The sequence below is a fragment of the Haliotis rufescens genome, unplaced genomic scaffold, assembly GCF_023055435.1.
Source record: "Haliotis rufescens isolate VD_foot unplaced genomic scaffold, xgHalRufe1.0.p SCAF_3, whole genome shotgun sequence".
Lineage (NCBI taxonomy): Eukaryota > Metazoa > Mollusca > Gastropoda > Lepetellida > Haliotidae > Haliotis > Haliotis rufescens.
Genome location: NW_025964001.1, coordinates 62,402,756 through 62,421,331, shown reverse-complemented (window position 1 = coordinate 62,421,331; position 18,576 = coordinate 62,402,756). Strand labels below are relative to the sequence as shown.

The following is an 18,576-nucleotide window of genomic DNA, read 5'->3' as shown; positions in this document are numbered from 1 at the left end:
AAATGGGAACGCGAGATTTCTGGTAAAGAATATTGATCGAGATAAAACGGCCGCGAGTTAATGCTTTAATTACCAATTGCCGTATGTCGCGTCTTCACTGTAACAAATCGACCAGGTAAAAACAAGCCGAAGCCGCTTTTTATCCACTCTTCTTTTGAGACAAACCATTCGAATAAGTGCGCTTTACAATACATGACACGCGGCCTTTAAACAACGTCCGCATTGCGTTCTCACGCGCAATGACATTGGTGTGATGTAAAACATGGAACACTTTTGTCATCAAGCATAATACGAACCACGGATGAAAATATCTCGCAATAAAGCCAGCATATGGCTCTCTTTGCTCTCTGGGCAAAGCAAATGAACAAAGACTAAACAGGGCATATTACGGAAACTGTATGATAAATAGCTCAACGGCAAAAAGTAAACAAACGCCATCAGTCCCGCAGTGAAGGTATATATGACCATTGAGTGGCTAATCAGCTCATTTTGCCACAGTCCTCCTACGCCCTTGATGTCAAGATTGCACTCTTGGCCCTGCTTGCCGCTAAATTACTGCTGAAAGCCGCGTTCGTTTAAAGGTAAGTTTAGTTTATTTTAATTAAGTGTCCACTGAGCGTTGGCTACTTGACCAAAAGAGGATCTCTCAACATGTCGCGAGCATTTGTAAGCGGAGAACACTCGAATTGCCACTGACAACGACGAAGAGATCTCTTACCATACTCCCGACTGTGTAATATTGAATAACATCACTTTGAAAAGGGCATTCAACTGCGAAACAGCATTTGTATATACAGCTGAAGTTTGACTAAACATACCGTTTAAAGGAAGTCCCATCTTCAAATAAATCTTTCCTATCTCGATATAATTGTATATTAAGAATACATTATACTTCATATTAGGGTGAATATGTACATTAAGTATTTAGTAAAAAACCTATTCTGGAATTGGATTTTTTTCAATGGTATTCCCCCAGGGCATTATAAACAAGGGTTATATATTAAGATCGTTGGGAAAAATGAGCCTTTTGTGTAAATATACCCTAATCCCTAATAAAGGGTCTTTGAAACGTTGTCAAAAATATACATTATTATTCCAGCATCCTGTTTCAGGACGTAAACCCGGTAAATATGTGTGGGAAATAGGGTTACAATTTCAACACTTCTTTCCAAACTCGCATATAGTTGATACACTGTTGGTTATTATTAATGTACCTACGAATCTCAAAAACGATTTCAGTGTACAAACAAAACTAAACCAAAAAGTGATTATTTTTTAGGGGTAAACAAATCTGAGGTTAGTAGGGTAAGGCAGTACTGCTCGATCACCACAAAACCCCGTCACGGGCAAAGAAGAGATTGAATTACGTGTAAGTAAAAAAATAACCTATACTAAAATGCTTTGGTTACGTCTTATTTAAAGCATCAAAATCCTTTCCATAATCGTAATAAATGATAAGAAGATTGGGTTCTGATTTGTCGACATGTCAAAACTCGTCTTGCCAAATCATAAGGTCACATTCATCAATGTAAATCACGACATCACATTCATCAATGTAAATCACGACGTCACATTCATCAATGTAAATCACGACGTCACATTCATCAATGTAAATCACGACGTCACATTAATCAATGTTAAGCACAAGGTCACATTCATCAATGTAAATCACGACGTCAAATTCATCAATGTAAATCACAAGGTCACATTCATCAATGTTAAGCACAAGGTCACATTCGTCAATGTAAATCACGACGTCACATTCATCAATGTAAATCACAAGGTCACATTCATCAATGTTAAGCACAAGGTCACATTCATCAATGTAAATCACGACGTCACATTCATCAATGTAAATCACGACGTCACATTCATCAATGTAAATCAAAAGGTCACATTCATCAATGTAAATCACGACGCCACATTCATCAATGTAAATCACGACGTCACATTCATCAATGTAAATCACGACGTCACATTCATCAATGTAAATCTCGACGTCACATTCATCAATGTAAATCACAAGGTCACATTTATCAATGTTAAGCACAAGGTCACATTCATCAATGTAAATCACGACGTCACATTCATCAATGTAAATCACGACGTCACATTCATCAATGTAAATCTCGACGTCACAGTCATCAATGTAAATCACAAGGTTACATACATAAATGTAAACCACGACGTCACATTCATCAATGTAAATCTAGATCTCACAGTCATCAATGTAAATCAAAAGGTTACATACATAAATGTAAATCACAATTCTCCATTCATCAATGTGTTTGTGTCCCAGCTATATGTTACAGAAATAGTGAGTGGGTGAGTTGGGGTTTTAGCTGATTTAAGCAATATTCAAGCCAAATCGCGGCGGAGGGACATCAGAAATGGCAACGCACATGACATCCATTTGGGGGAATGTACCCGTGATTCGTGACGATTGCATTAACCAGTGGGCTACCCCGCCGTCCTGTCATTAAACTCAGATGGAAAGCACACGTCGCCCACTAATAATACTAAATGAGTGAGTGACTGTGGTCTTACCCCGAAATCAGTAACTATTTAGAAAATATTAAGAAAATACAGAAAATGAAGCTATATTTAAGGCAGTACAACATTATATATGTACAACTAAAGGATTTGTGTAAAGAACGGTTCATTCAACAATACATCTCTCCTCTTCAAAATCTCTCTCTCTCTCTCTCTCTCTCTCTCTCTCTCTCTCTCTCTCTCTCTCTCTCTCTCTCTCTCTCTCTCTCTCTCTCTTTAAATTTTGGTCTCCATTGCCGAACCTGATCTCACACCATAAACCTATGACCGTCGGTTCGCAATCCGGTTCGCCCCTTTATGTTTCTAGGTTTGTCAGCACCATATCCGTGCTCGTGAGTTTCACGAGACGGTAAACGTCTGAGACGCATCACACCGGGCTTCCCTCCCACATAAAATAAAGATGGCACGCCGTGATTAAACTGTATACCTGTTCAAATCGGCGTTAAACCCTACTCCCTCATATATTCACCTACGATCTCTCTCTCTCTCTCTCCCTCTCTCTCTCCCCCTCTCTCTCTCTAACTCTCACCTACGATCTCTCTCTCTCACTCTCTCTGGAAGTGCGCCATCCAGCCTTGTCAGCAACGATACGACCCGACGATTACAGGTTTCTGGTGTACCAAAGGGACACAACTCTGCACACGACTGAGTCACCCATGCCCCTATGAGATGTAGATCAGTGTGGCTTTAACGATGGTGTTTAAATCAAAAGCTAAAGTGAAGTTCTTAAACAATGTTTGTGCGTCACGTGAGCGAACGGCAGTTAGTGTGTCAGAATGGAAGAGTTGATTAGATCTGTTTTCCTAAAATTTATGCATTTTGAAAATATGTTCCTACGACTATCTAAGATTTGTATCAAATTATGTATACGGCTTTTTCACATTGAGTAAACTTACTTTTTCAATTAACACAAGGCACTACTGATAAGAATTAAAGCGTGTTTCAAACGAAACAAGAATAAATATGTATTTTTCTCAAGCGTTAAAAAGTAACAAAGATCATTGAGTTGACGGTTATCAAAGGGTCGAGTCGATAACACATGACACAAAAATAAATTTGACCTAAAACGATCCAAAATAGGATTTCAACCTTTTAGATTAAGTAGAAATGTTATTCCACTTCATTCATTGGCGAATTTATATAAATACGCTTAATTCAAGCTATTTTTTACATTTACCCACAGTAAACATTTTATGGCCTGGGGGACCAGTTCATTCACAAGTCCTCTACCGCCATGTTATCACACACCGCCTGACCTGTCGTGTTGAAATCTGCATTTGGCGACACCCATGCACAGGTGGCGCAATTGGAAATATTTTCAAGTATTATCAAAATGTGTCTTAAATCTACAATTACGTCGTCTGAATGCAGACTAAGGTGAAGCAACGCAGAATATTAAGTACAGCTTTTTTGGACACAAACGATCGGCCAACAAACAACCCAGTGTTCTTCCAGATGTACAAATATTGATACGGAGATACATGCATAACTCTTGAGTGGTCGTGGATAGAATGTAGTACCGAAAATTAATTAAATATATTCCTCTGTATTTGAGATATCATGTGTATAGTGGTATGAACAAACAGGGTGGTACAGATTATTATTACAATATATTTATACGTAGTTTTCATGTATTTTATGTCTACAGATTTGTGAGATTTTCTGTTGGTCATATGACTTTTGTTCTGACAGCTGAGTACCAAGTAGAAAGATATATGTAAGGTTGTTCAACAGGATACGGGTAGCATAGTCAGGGTCATTGGAATTGCTACATTTTCCCAGTAGTTGTCTATGGAAAACGTTTTGTCGTTATCATTACGGAGGAGGAACGTACCACATGTAGGTTGATATTTGTATTTGGATTCAATTTTCCAAACGGTTTCAGTTACGAACAAAGGGACTAAGAGATGTACTTTGTTACAGATGGACATCCAAATGGAATAAAAAGAAAAAGAAAACAACAAAAACAAAGAAAACAAATGTCAACAAAAAACAAACAAAAACAAAAAGCAATAAAATAACAAACACAAATACAAGCAAAATAAGAGCTAACTAACTAGAATTAACTAATACTTATTTTTACACATTATTTCAGTGTTTTTACTTGGTAGTCACAAGGTAGTCCCGCTCGATTAATTATTATTTTTTTGGTCACTATTATTTATCGACACAAACGTATTATCGGTAACGCGGATGTCTCGAACATGGGAAAGGTGCCCCGGTATCCGTCGATGTTAACCCAGTACAGACAGGAGAGATGTATTTGTAGTGGCGGGCGTTGCAGTATTGGTAAGACATGCAGCAGCTTCATCGGTTCAACAGTAATATTCATCATAATTGGAGTATCATTGCTATCAAAAACATAGCCGGTGATGGCGGTATCACGGCAGCAGAATTAATTGTTATATGTAGCGGCAACATCATCATCAGCAGCAGCAGCAGCAGCATCAGCATCGTCGTCGTCGTCGTCGTCGTCGTCGTCGTCATCATCATCATCATCAGCAGCAGCAGCAGCACAGGAAGTAGTTATGAAGTGCTTCGTCATTATTCAGAATATGGACGTCCACTATGAAGACCAAGAACAGCGGAAATTAAGAACATGAAAGCATATGGTGAATAGATTTACTAATCTCCAGTCAAAAGTTTGGATGGTAGCTTCCGAGTATAATTTTGATTATCAACCGCGAGTTTTAAGAGTCCTCGACCCGAGCGACAGCTTCGCCATTGTGCGATCTGTTATGAAAAATAACACCAACGTTTGGCGCTCTCGACTCGCACAAAATGGAATCGCACTTAAAAAACCTAGCCAGAATGGGAGTAGGAAATTTGCTCGGAGCAAAACTGGACGACACAGGGACAGTGTTTATCTTAGGGCCATGTAGAATCTCCCAGGTGCGTGGAACGTGGAAGAAGACTAGTGGGAGAGGTCGGAGTCCCCCTAGCCTTTCAGTGCATCTGCGATGCCGACAGAGGACCCCCTCGTCCCTCCAATACCTTCAATGAGCGGTTCTTCTCAAACGTGTTGTTCCTGAATCTTTCCCATGGAAAGAGCAAATTTCTGATACACTTGCACTTGGTTTACCTTGGGAGAGGGAAGGTATGAATAGGTGCGAGCTGGATGTTTTGTGTTGCTGGTGAAGGGAATGCAATGTCGTGTAGCTTTGATAGTTGTTTCATATGAGAGGGGATGCTGGTTGTACGTAAGCAAGATGTCCTATTGTATGTGGTCAGCGTACGATTTTTTTTGAAGAAATAAAAAATGAGTTTGTAATGTAGGTATTTTGGGTTGACCATTTGAAACCACGTGTATGTGATTTTATTTAAGAAAATGCGCAAAAAAGATATTTGGGTGAGGGGACGTTGTTTATCCCTAAATTCTTAAAGAGAATAGGAAACTTCGTAGGAACATATTCTGAAAGCTCTTTTAAAAGTCTGACATATCTAACATATTTTTTATCATGTTAGTTCATCTCAATTTTCAAATTTATACAAAGCTACCACAATGAAACGAAATAAGTAAATAGAAATATGTAAAAAGAAATATGTGAAGAAAATACGGTGATTTGATTTTTTTCTTACCAAAACATACCGGGTCACAATCGGAGTACATAGAAAACGAAAAACCATCATGTGTGCCACCGTTCCTTGTCAGAAACAGACCATTGTGTGGTGGACCGAGACAGGGACACTCACTGACTGCATCTCCATGAAAAGTAAAAACAGACACAAAAACAAATCATTGTTCTGTAATAAATGGATATTTTACCGATGAGCTGTACCTTTCTTTCATCTTGTATTGCTCAAAGCCAGACAAAACAATCAATAGTACTGCTGAGTGCACATCTCTAGGCCTAGCTTAAACAAGCATCTTCACAATCGTATATATCGCTGAGATTTTAAGTCCATTGTTTGACTAAAAGCACCCATATTTGCATATATATTTTGCTTTGTTGAACATACAATCCACTAACGATTACCGAACTGCGTGAAGCACGGATCAAAGGGAGAATAGAAGTTTAATAGCTGTGTGAGTAATGGGTTCAAGACTCGGAAGACAACAAGACAAGAACGCTCCACTTAATAAACGTTTAGATTAGTGTGGTGTTTTAAGTACGGCGAACTTAGTAACAATTTCAAATAATGTTTAATTCATCAATAATTTTCATGTACATTGTATGGTTCACGGTAATTTATTTTATAAGAGTTTCCATTCAATATCAAACATGAATGTGAGTCTTCATTGAGCCATACTTACCAGAATGGACATGCATCTATAGCTAAATTATTGGGGGTAGCCAAGTGGCTAAAGAGTTTGCTGGTCACTCTGAAAGCCCTTCTGATGTCCACCGCCTTGATTGTGCTGTGATATTGCTAAAAGTGGAGTAAAACCTCACTCACTCACTCACTGCAAGAAGTGCATTATTGTGCCTAGTGGCAATCTATCTGGTGATCTTGCCACTATATCGCTGACACACCAATAAATTGCACAATACTTTGTTTCCAGTTGTTATTCTCTTGGGAAGACCAACAACGGTGCAGGCGAAGATACAATGTAACATCTTTTTTTGAAAATAAATTAAAGAGATATTACATCATTTTATCATACACATTATCAGTTACTTCAAATAGCAAGTCCTTATGGGTGCCTTCTTTGTCCGCGGAATCTGTGGATCTGCATACATTTAGGAATGAGGAAATCATGTACAAATCATGATGAAACCTGTGATTTATTTGATTTAAACATATTTATTTACAAGGAGTGAACGGGATTGGGGGACAAGTTCTTCCAATTTAGATTGCCCTCTATCCCTGGTATTTACAAAATTTCACAAGTTCAAATTTAATATATATGCATACAACACCATAGAAGAGACATAAAATGTTGAGAGAGAGAGAGAGGAGAGAGAGAGAGAGAGAGAGAGAGAGAGAGAGAGAGAGAGAGAGAGAGAGAGAGAGAGAGAGAGAGAGAGAGAGAGTTTGAAGGGGAGAGATGTATTGTTGAATGAACAGTTCTTTACACAAATCTTTTAGTTGTACATATGTAATGTTGTACTGCCTTTAATATAGCTTCATTTTCTGTCTGGTGTGTACGTATGAATGGGAGTAAGACTTTGTTCATTTCAACAGTTGCATGTTTTGGACTTATAAAACACTAAATGCATGATTAAAAATGTGCCCAAAAGGCCGGTTTTCAAGGTTTTCAGAAAGCATATTTTATAGTTAGTACTTTCTAAGGATATACAGATGACATTAGTGCATGTGACATTTGTTTTGTCAACGAACCTACAGTTTAAAAGAAATGTATACACAGAGTATTAACAAAAGGTCACACAAAACACACCTCCATGCATAAGTATAGATAAAATACACAAACATAATCTCTCAGCACAGCTGCCTAATGGGGAAGTCTCACACACCACATATCCATTGTGATATGTGTATATCTCTACATACCTGTACAATACAAAATACCGCACACACCACATACGCAAATCGCAGATGTGTGTATCTCTATATACCTGTACAATACAAAATACCACATACACCACATATTCAAGTTGCATATGTATATGTCTACATTCCTGTACAATACAAAATACCTCAAACACCACATACTAAAAACACAGATGTGTGTATTTCTATATACCTGTACAATACAAAATACCGCACACACCACATACTCAAGTTGCATATGGATATCTCTATATACCTGTACAATACAAAATACCGCACACACCACATATTCAAGTTGCATATGTGTTTCTCTATACCCTTACAATACAAAATACCTCACACACCACATACTCAAGTTGCATATGTATATCTCTATATACCTGTACAATACAACATACCACACACACACAACATATTCAAGTCTCATATGTATTTCTCTACATACCTGTACAATACAAAATACCTCACACACCACATATTCAACTCGCATATGTATATCTCTATATACCTGTACAATACAAAATACCTCACACACCACACACTCAAGTTGCATATGTATATCTCTATATACCTGTACAATACAAAATACCGCACACACCACATATTCAAGTCTCATATGTATATCTCTACATACCTGTACAATACAAAATACCTCACACACCACATATTCAAGTTGCATATGTGTATCTCTATATACCTGTACAATACAAAATACCTCACACACCACACACTCAAGTTGCATATGTGTATCTCTATATACCTGTACAATACAAAATACCTCACACACCACATATTCAACTCGCATATGTATATCTCTACATACCTGTACAATACAAAATACCTCACACACCACATATTCAAGTTGCATATGTATTTCTCTATATACCTGTACAATACAAAATACCTCACACACCACATATTCAACTCGCATATGTATATCTCTATATACCTGTACAATACAAAATACCTCACACACCACACACACAAGTTGCATATGTGTATCTCTATATACCTGTACAATACAAAATACCACACACACAACATATTCAAGTCTCACATGTATATCTCTACATACCTGTACAATACAAAATACCGCACACACAACATATTCAAGTCCAATATGTATATCTCTATATACCTGTACAATACAAAATAACTCACACACCACACACTCAAGTTGCATATGTATAGCTCTACATACCTGTACAATAAAAAATACCACACACACCACATACTCAAGTTGCATATGTGTATCTCCATTTACCTGTACAATACAAAATACCTCACACACAACATATTCAAGTCTCATATGTATATCTCTATATACCTGTACAATACAAAATACCTCACACACAACATATTCAAGTCTCATATGTATATCTCTATATACCTGTACAATACAAAATAACTCACACACCACACACTCAAGTTGCATATGTATAGCTCTACATACCTGTACAATACAAAATACCTCACACACCACATACTCAAGTTGCATATGTGTATCTCCATTTACCTGTACAATACAAAATACCTCACACACCACATATTCAACTCGCATATGTATATCTCTATATACCTGTACAATACAAAATACCTCACACACCACACACTCAAGTTGCATATGTATATCTCTACATACCTGTACAATACAAAATACCACACACACCACATATTCAAGTTGCATATGTATTTCTCTATATACGTGTACAATACAAAATACCTCACTTACTCAAGTTGCATATGTATATCTCTACATACCTGTACAATACAAAATACGTCACACACCACATATTCAAGTTGCATATGTATTTCTCTATATACGTGTACAATACAAAATACCTCACTTACTCAAGTTGCATATGTATTTCTCTACATACGTGTACAATACAAAATACCTCACACACCACATATTCTAGTTGCATATGTATATCTATATATACCCGTACAATACAAAAATACCACACACACCACACATTCAAGTTGCATATGTATGTGTCTACATTCCTATATAATACAAAATACCTCACACACAACATATTTAAGTTGCATATGTATGTCTCTATATACCTTTTCAATACAAAATACCTCACACACCACATACTCAAGTTGCATATGTGTATCTTTATATACCTGTACAATACAAAATACCGCACACACACAACATATTCAAGTCGCATATGCATATCTCTATATACCTGTACAATACAAAGACCTCACACACCACATATTCAAGTCGCATATGTGTATCTCTACATACCTGTACAATACAAAATACCACACACACAACATATTCAAGTCTCATATGTATATCTCTATATACCTGTACAATACAAAATACCGCACACACCACATATTCAAGTCTTATATGCATATCTCTATATACCTGTACAATACAAAATAACTCACACACCACACACTCAAGTTGCATATGTATATCTCTATATACCTGTACAATACAAAATACCGCACACACCACATATTCAAGTCTCATATGCACATCTCTATATACCTGTACAATATAAAATACCTCACACACCACACACTCAAGTTGCATATGTGTATCTCTACATACCTGTACAATACAAAATACCACACACACCACATATTCAAGTTGCATATGTATATCTCTATATACCTGTACAATACAAAATACCACACACACCACACACTCAAGTTGCATATGTGTATCTCTATATACCTGTACAATACAAAATACCTCACACACTACATATTCAAGTCTCATATGGATATCTCTATATACCTGTACAATACAAAATACCACACACACCACATATTCAAGTCTCATATGCATATCTCTATATACCTGTACAATACAAAATACCGCACACACTACATATTCAAGTCTCATATGCATATCTCTATATACCTGTACAATACAAAATACCTCACACACTACATATTCAAGTCTCATATGGATATCTCTATATACCTGTACAATACAAAATACCACACACACCACATATTCAAGTCTCATATGCATATCTCTATATACCTGTACAATACAAAATACCTCACACACTACATATTCAAGTCTCATATGGATATCTCTATATACCTGTACAATACAAAATACCACACACACTACATATTAAAGTCCCATATGCATATCTCTATATACATGCAAGATATATTCAAATACAATAAAAGCCAATGTAACAAAGCATTCGCTTGCCTAAGATGTTCAACTTGACTTAATGACTTCACCTTCACCATGGATATGTTCGAGACACCACATTTTAATTATGACCCTGTAAAACCATAAATGTTTAAGATTGAATACATCCGTGACACAGTATATTGAACCACTGCTTATATACGAGAGAAATTAATTGCACACATTAATACATCTCTGTCTACATAATATAGTTGTAACATACATTACTAAACCACTGTCTACGTAATAATGACGTGACAGGCATTAATAAAAGCGACAAAACCCTTTTCATATTCATAAGAAATCTCTGCCAAAAGCAGAACCATTCCGACAATATCATGAGCATGCGTCTTCGAATCACCATCCAATAGCGATGATAACAGGTGTTCGCGAAAAGGTGAGCGTATCCTGTCCCATCGGCGTCGCCCGTCACAAACACATGCAAAGGCAAGTCATTTGTTCACAAATGACACGGGGACACATGGTACAAGTCAAAATAGGGAATTGCATCAGACATATTGCTTTGTCACTTATGCGTCAAATTTGGAAATCTACCATAAAACATTTTGAAAGCTGCTAAGGCCTTGAATGCCGTATCCTTGATCAAACAATTCGTTAGCAAGAGTCGCATTACGTTTTTTGGAAATCTTCGTAGAAACAACATGCTCGATTGTACCTCGAAAGTTGGAGCTGTTGAAATATTGCTCGACATAAAGGGAAAGTTGAAGTCCTCGATACCTGAAGCTTAACCTAAACGTCTTGGCCAAATTACCTTGTTGCGACTTTGCCAAACCACTGCCTATAAAATAAATATATGAAACAAATATTAATAAACCCCTGTGAATATAATAACGAAGTGACAAATTAATAAACTACTGTCTACACTATTGAGATGAGACTCACATTAATAAACTACTGTCTGCATAAATCAAATGTGACACCCATGAATAAACTAATATCTACATAAAACAGCTGTGACATTGTTAACATAATAAAGATGTGACACACATTATTAACTAATATCTACATAAGACAGCTGTGACATTGTTAACATAATAAAGACGTGACACACATTAATAAACTAATATCTACATAAAACAGCTGTGACATTGTTAACATAATAAAGATGTGACACACATTAATAAACTAATATCTACATAAAACACCTGTGACGTTGTTAACATAATAAAGATGTGACACACATTAATAAACCACTGTCTATATCATAAAAATGTTACACATATTACTAAACCATTGTCTATATGATAATGATGTTACACACATTAACAAACATTCTCCATATGATAAAATGTTACACACAATAATTAACCATTGTTAATATAATAATGGTATGACACACATTAATAAACCATTGTCTGTATAATAAAATGTTACACACATTAATCAATCATTGTCTATGTAATAATGAAGTGACACACATTCATAAATCCCACTGACAATGTTTGAAGATTTTGACATATTCACCCGTCCTCCAGGTCTACCCCTACCTCAAACACCTTAGTGATACCAACACACACAAGCCCCTGGTGGATTGCCACAGTTTTAAAACGTCAAATAGATTAGCTGGAGGCTGGTCTCTGACCATCATCCCTTGACTCTACAGGAAACCGACAGCTACATACAAGTGTAGCCCTGTACCCCGGCCATCAGTGGAACTCGGTCCCTTCTCTTCACACGTACAAGTCCTTCATTGATGTCGTTTAAGATGGCTTGGTTGCAGGGACCCTGGGGCGTGCATTGGATGATCTCTAGACACGAAAACTGTGTACATTGCGCTTATTGCCTTTAACCTGGATAGTACTCCCAATTGTAAGATGAGGGTGATGTAGTGTGCAGGTAAACGGCTTCAGTTTGATATACGATTAATGCATGTGGTTCAAATGAAGTAAATGCAGAGTGTAATATTTAACTAGGACATCTGCACACACTGGAACAGGACGGTATTTGACTTGCGGCTGATTGTACGATGGCATACTAGGATAACATGACAGGTAAATTTTATTTTGATATGTATAAATATTTATATTTTGTCTATAATGTGTACGGTTGACCTATCTGTCCCCACACCCATATAATACGTCCTACTTCATCCGGACGGACTGGGTGGATATATATTACCACCCACAGTAACAGGAACAATCTGTCTGACGGGTGCCAACGGTGGGGCAGGATACGCTAAAGTTTTTGCGAACACCAAGTACCATCATTATTTAAGTAACGAACTCGTTATGGCAAGAGTTATCTGCACATCCTTCTTAAGCTGTAAATACCTTCAAAGTGTTAAACATAGCGGGAATATTTAGGGGATTTTATCAGGTAAATATTTGCCTTGCCTTTGCATGTGTTTGTGACGGTTGCCACCGCTGCGGCAGGCCACGCGCACCTTTTGCCGAACACCTGTTCTCATCATTGTTAATAACGATTCATAAACACATGATCATGGTATAGTTGGATTTGTACAGTCGAGTTTGCTTTTAGTTGAGACTTCATATGAACATGGAGAAGATAGTAAGGAGTGTCATGGCGGGTATAATAAATAATCATAGTAATAATAACATTAAAATGTATTAGTTTTACGTATATTGTTCTACATATTGTAAGCTAGATAAATAATAACGGCTTTGTGTGGATTAAAAGGCCTTCTCGAGTGACGTCATTTTCCGGAGCTATTTTCTTGAAAGACATTTACAGATAACGATTATATTTTTGCTGATAACCAAGTCAGTTTTAAATGTATTTCCCCAACAATCTTAATAACGCCTGCATCGGCATCCTTAGCTGAACCCTACAAGACTAAAACGAATCACCTTTACTTTATTATGAACTGTAAATTAATTCCGTGTCAAAATTTCGGAGTACCTAAATTCAACAACTACAGTATGAACTAATACTTAGGTCATACCCTACATACCACAGTTTGTTCAATATGACATATCAAAACACATCACCCTTTCTTTCCTTTGTTCCTTCTGGAGTTGCAGGTCATAATGCCAGTTTTGTGAACCAAGTCAGTCCTCCAAACTATCATTTAGTCTTCGTTATCGGAGAGGTTCTAAAGAATATGATAAGCGGTTAATATAGTCAATAACTAACATCCAAGTAGTCCCAGAGATCAGTCAACACTTCACGCCTCCTGTATGTAATATTGCAGGTTTCGTTGTTATAGGACAAGGGCGATAAGAAATAGTTTCTATCCTTTACGATTGGGCACGAACTTGCGTTATCTTTGTACTGTGATAACATATAAACTTGGTACAAACCCGTAAAACACTACACCCGTTAAACGCAATGCTGGGCAATTTGGGGTTCTTTTTTTCAACACAACTCCCTTCAGTGTCGATGTCGTAAAACGAGTTGACAAGAAAAGGAAGATTTACAGGGGTGGTGATTATAGTCTTAGGCTTTCCCCTTTACTTACACTTCACGACTGCCGTAAAGTGGCTGAGGACATGCGTAGTTGGGCCAACAGCACGCCTCGTGGGCATAGAGGAGCGAACAACGTCTAAATTGATTTGATTTCACGACTGCACAGAACAGCACTCATTACAGAGGACTTCTGAAGATGTTTTAAACCCGAGTTAAGAAAGTTTCGATGAAGCTAAGGGCACAACAGTCAAGGCATGTATACCGGTGCCGGATATCGGTGATGACAATGTCTGCTATTAAGGCTGAATTACTGCCTACTCGAGTTCCCCTTACTGGAGCATACATCAAGTGCTTCATGGCGTGCCCGCAACGTCACAGCACTTGTATTAATCCCACTTACATGTTGTACAAGATTCCTAATATTCAGTGTTAAGCTGAATTAACCGCGAGTGAAAGCAATCATATGTGACTTATTGGCTACCTGAACTCGGCACTGCAGGGAAGGCCTTGGCCGAACCAGATCTGAAGCTACGCCAGTAATTTAGAAGCACCGAAAATACTATTGACGCTGGCATGGGATATGCATATTGTACACACAGCTATCAGCGCCTATGAAATATGCAGACAGGCACGTAAGCATTTAAAGAAGTAAGCATGAAAAGAAGTAAGCTTTTAAAGACGTAAGCATTTAAAGAAGTAAGCATTTACAGAAGTGAGCATTTCAAGAAGTAAGCATTTAAATAAGAAAGTATTAACAGAAGTAAGCAATAACGGAAGTAAGCATTTAAAGAAATAAGCATTTAAAGAAGAAAGCATTTAAAGAAGAAGGTATTAACAGAAGTAAGCATTAAAAGAAGTAAACATTAAAAGAAGTAAGCATTTAAAGAAGAAAGCATTAAAAGAAGAAAGTATTAACAGACATAAGCATTAAAAGAAGTAAACATTAAAAGAAGTAACCATTTAAAGAAGAAAGTATTAACAGAAGTAAGCATTTAAAGAAGAAAGCATTAAAGAAGTAAGCATTACAAGTTGTAAGCATTATATAAGGTAAATAGGGAAGCAAGCAGACACCATGAGGGTAGGTAAGCGAACAGGTATAGAGATGACGTGTAAGCAAGCAAGCACCATGAGAGTAGGTCAACGAACATGTATGGAGATGACGGGTAAGCAAGCAGGCACCATGAGGGTAGGTAAGAGAACAGGTATAGAGATGACGGGTAAGCAAGCAAGCACCATGAGGGTAGGTAAGCGAACAGGTATAGAGATGACGGGTAAGCAAGCAAGCACCATGAGAGTAGGTCAACGAACATGTATGGAGATGACGGGTAAGCAAGCAGGCACCATGAGGGTAGGTAAGAGAACAGGTATAGAGATGACGGGTAAGCAAGCAGGCACCATGAGGGTAGGTAAGAGAACAGGTATAGAGATGACGGGTAAGCAAGCAGGCACCATGAGGGTAGGTAAGAGAACAGGTATAGAGATGACGGGTAAGCAAGCAGGCACCATGAGAGTAGGTAAACGAACATGTATGGAGATGACGGGTAAGCAAGCAGGCACCATGAGGGTAGGTAAGCGAACAGGTATAGAGATGACGGGTAAGCAAGCAGGCACCATGAGGGTAGGTAAGAGAACAGGTATAGAGATGACGGGTAAGCAAGCAGGCACCATGAGGGTAGGTTGCCAAACAGTTACCAAGAAGACAGGTGAACACTCAATGCAGGCGAACAAACATACTTCGGTGTAGCGATAAAAACAGGTAAGCAGATATATACGTACGAAGGTTATCAGGTTAACAACGAAGTGGCCATAAGTAGGAAGCTACGTGTAGACTAAATGAAAGTAAACAACAAGTAAAAACAGCCGGATATGTTCCAACGCCATCAAACAGACAGGGAGTGAGGCATGAAAGCAGGTGAGCACCACCTGGTGTCATCGCTGGTTGATGGCAGTTCATGGACGCATGCTCATGATGTGGCTGGAATCGTGAAATCGACTCTGATTTTGGCAGGGGTTTCTCATGGCCATGGAAAGGGCTTTGTCACATTTATTAACAGTAAATGTCATTTGCACATTGGGACTAACAGGTGACTAAGAGCATTAAACAAGAATCATAAAATTGATCCAGTGGAGATTTGAAGTGTAAAATGCATATCTGTTGTTATTAAATATGAAAGTGTATTGAGAGTAAACGTTTCTATGTTTGTAATTTTTAATTTCAACTGGAGAAACCACGGTTTAATATCAGATGGGCATCATTGATCTCTTTAATAATGCAAGATAAATGACCCTTCTTTAAGTTTGTAACGATATATCTATATCTATATATATCTATCTATGTATATATGTATGTGTGTATATATATATCGTTACAAACTTAAAGAAGAATAGCCGTTGAACGGCGAAAGATCTTGTGTGGATAGAGGAGTTTTGACAAGCACGAATATCTGGACTCTGTTTTTTCTATATTTAATACTTATACACCTGACGAAATCACTTGCGCATATATATATATATATATATATATATATATATATATATATATATAGATAGATAGATAGATATATAGATAGATAGATAGATAGATAGATAGATAGAGAGAGAGAGAGAGAGAGAGAGAGAGAGAGAGAGAGAGAGAGAGAGAGAGAGAGAGAGAGAGAGAGAGTAAATATATATCGAGTATAAATATATAAAGTACGACATACGTGGAGTCACACAATTACCTTTAGGTTGTTATCAAATGTTAATACACTTCTATATCAAATCAGCTTACTTTGGCATAGTTAACAAAGATGTCACTTCTTGTTATCCATTTACGGAAATGGCAGTGTTTTTGTTCGGTGCGATGGAAAACACGACCACACATTAGCTCTGATTAATATTCACGTGTCGTGAGGTCAACTATCAAGGCAGCTGACAGCCAATCAACTGACAATACCCCGACGTAATAGCGTTTTAAATATTGACTCAGTCTGATAACACAAGGGGTTAGATGTAAAAGTGTACACAACTCTAATTTCACGTCGATATTTCTAATCGAATAACGTTTGCTTTTCAAACGAAGTAAGTGGCAAATTCTTCCATCGCGAACCACACCGATCACGAAGTGGGCCTACATTCCATACCTCAGGGCTCAGGAGAGAGCCCAGCGTCCGATCAGCCCCATCCCGAAAGACGGGACCTGGGTGCCGAACGTGAAGAGGGTTGGGATAAAACTCATACCTATATGCGTCAACTGTTTGTGTTTGGTAGACAAAGTTGACTTTTTATCAGGAAAACATGTCCATTACCCCGTTGCGTTACTTCCAAGCTGAGTGTATGACCCGAGAGGACAAATGGCTACATTTAAGGGTCAAAGCAACCGGCGGGACTGATAGTGGCAGAGGGGCTCTGTGATAAACATGAGTGACCTCGAGTTGAACATAATGTTGTATGTAGTTAGAGAATCGTGTGAAGTCTGCTTAGAAAAGCCTTGTCTGGAGAGTTGGGTTGTTTTTGTGGTTTTAAATGAAGGGTATATTTTATTACCGTTTTAACACTAAGTGTATATCATTGTATAAATTATGTATGTCTATAGTGTAAATCTAGGTGTGGACTGTTCGACAGTCCTTCGTGCCACTTTATGTTTTCAAACCGCCATTATATATTTACATACATGAATTACTTACATTTGACTCTTGTTCAAATGTTTGATGGGGTTATAACATTCCAGGTCTCAGTAAAGTTTTATGGTAGACTTGTGGAGGACATTTCAAATTTGACGCTCAAAATGATATCCGATGCAACTCACTATTTTAACTTGTACCATATGCTTACGTGTTGTTTTTTCAAAAACAACCATTGCCTTTGCATGTGTTTGTGACGGGACACCGATGGGACAGGATACGCTGACCTATTCGCCAAGACCTGCTATATGATAGCCATTGATAAACACATGATTATAATATATTCGGAATGGTACAATGGATCTTATGACTATCAAAATGGTGTTGTCGTTTATGTGACAT

The 18,576-nt window shown here is 37.6% G+C and overlaps 1 protein-coding gene and 1 long non-coding RNA gene across 3 annotated transcripts in view; one reads left to right on the top strand and one right to left on the bottom strand.

Annotated features, from left to right (window-relative positions):
* The first annotated feature begins 514 nt into the window (after positions 1–514).
* Positions 515–18,576, top strand: part of LOC124132353 (homeobox protein Nkx-2.2a-like) — a 40,947-nt gene continuing 22,885 nt past the window's right edge. Inside the window, exon 1 of one of the 2 annotated variants that reach the window (XM_046496240.2) lies at positions 515–581. The gene's annotated coding sequence lies outside the window, so the exon portion shown is untranslated. Of the gene's footprint in view, positions 582–13,008; positions 13,198–18,576 lie in introns of those variants that run through there. The other variant, XM_046496238.2, reaches the window with a different exon arrangement.
* LOC125384310 lies at positions 4,100–17,380 on the bottom strand. Its single transcript, XR_007223205.1, has 3 exons — positions 17,293–17,380; positions 6,133–6,249; positions 4,100–5,119 (listed from the first exon to the last, which is right to left on the bottom strand). It is a non-coding gene; the product is annotated as an uncharacterized LOC125384310 (long non-coding RNA).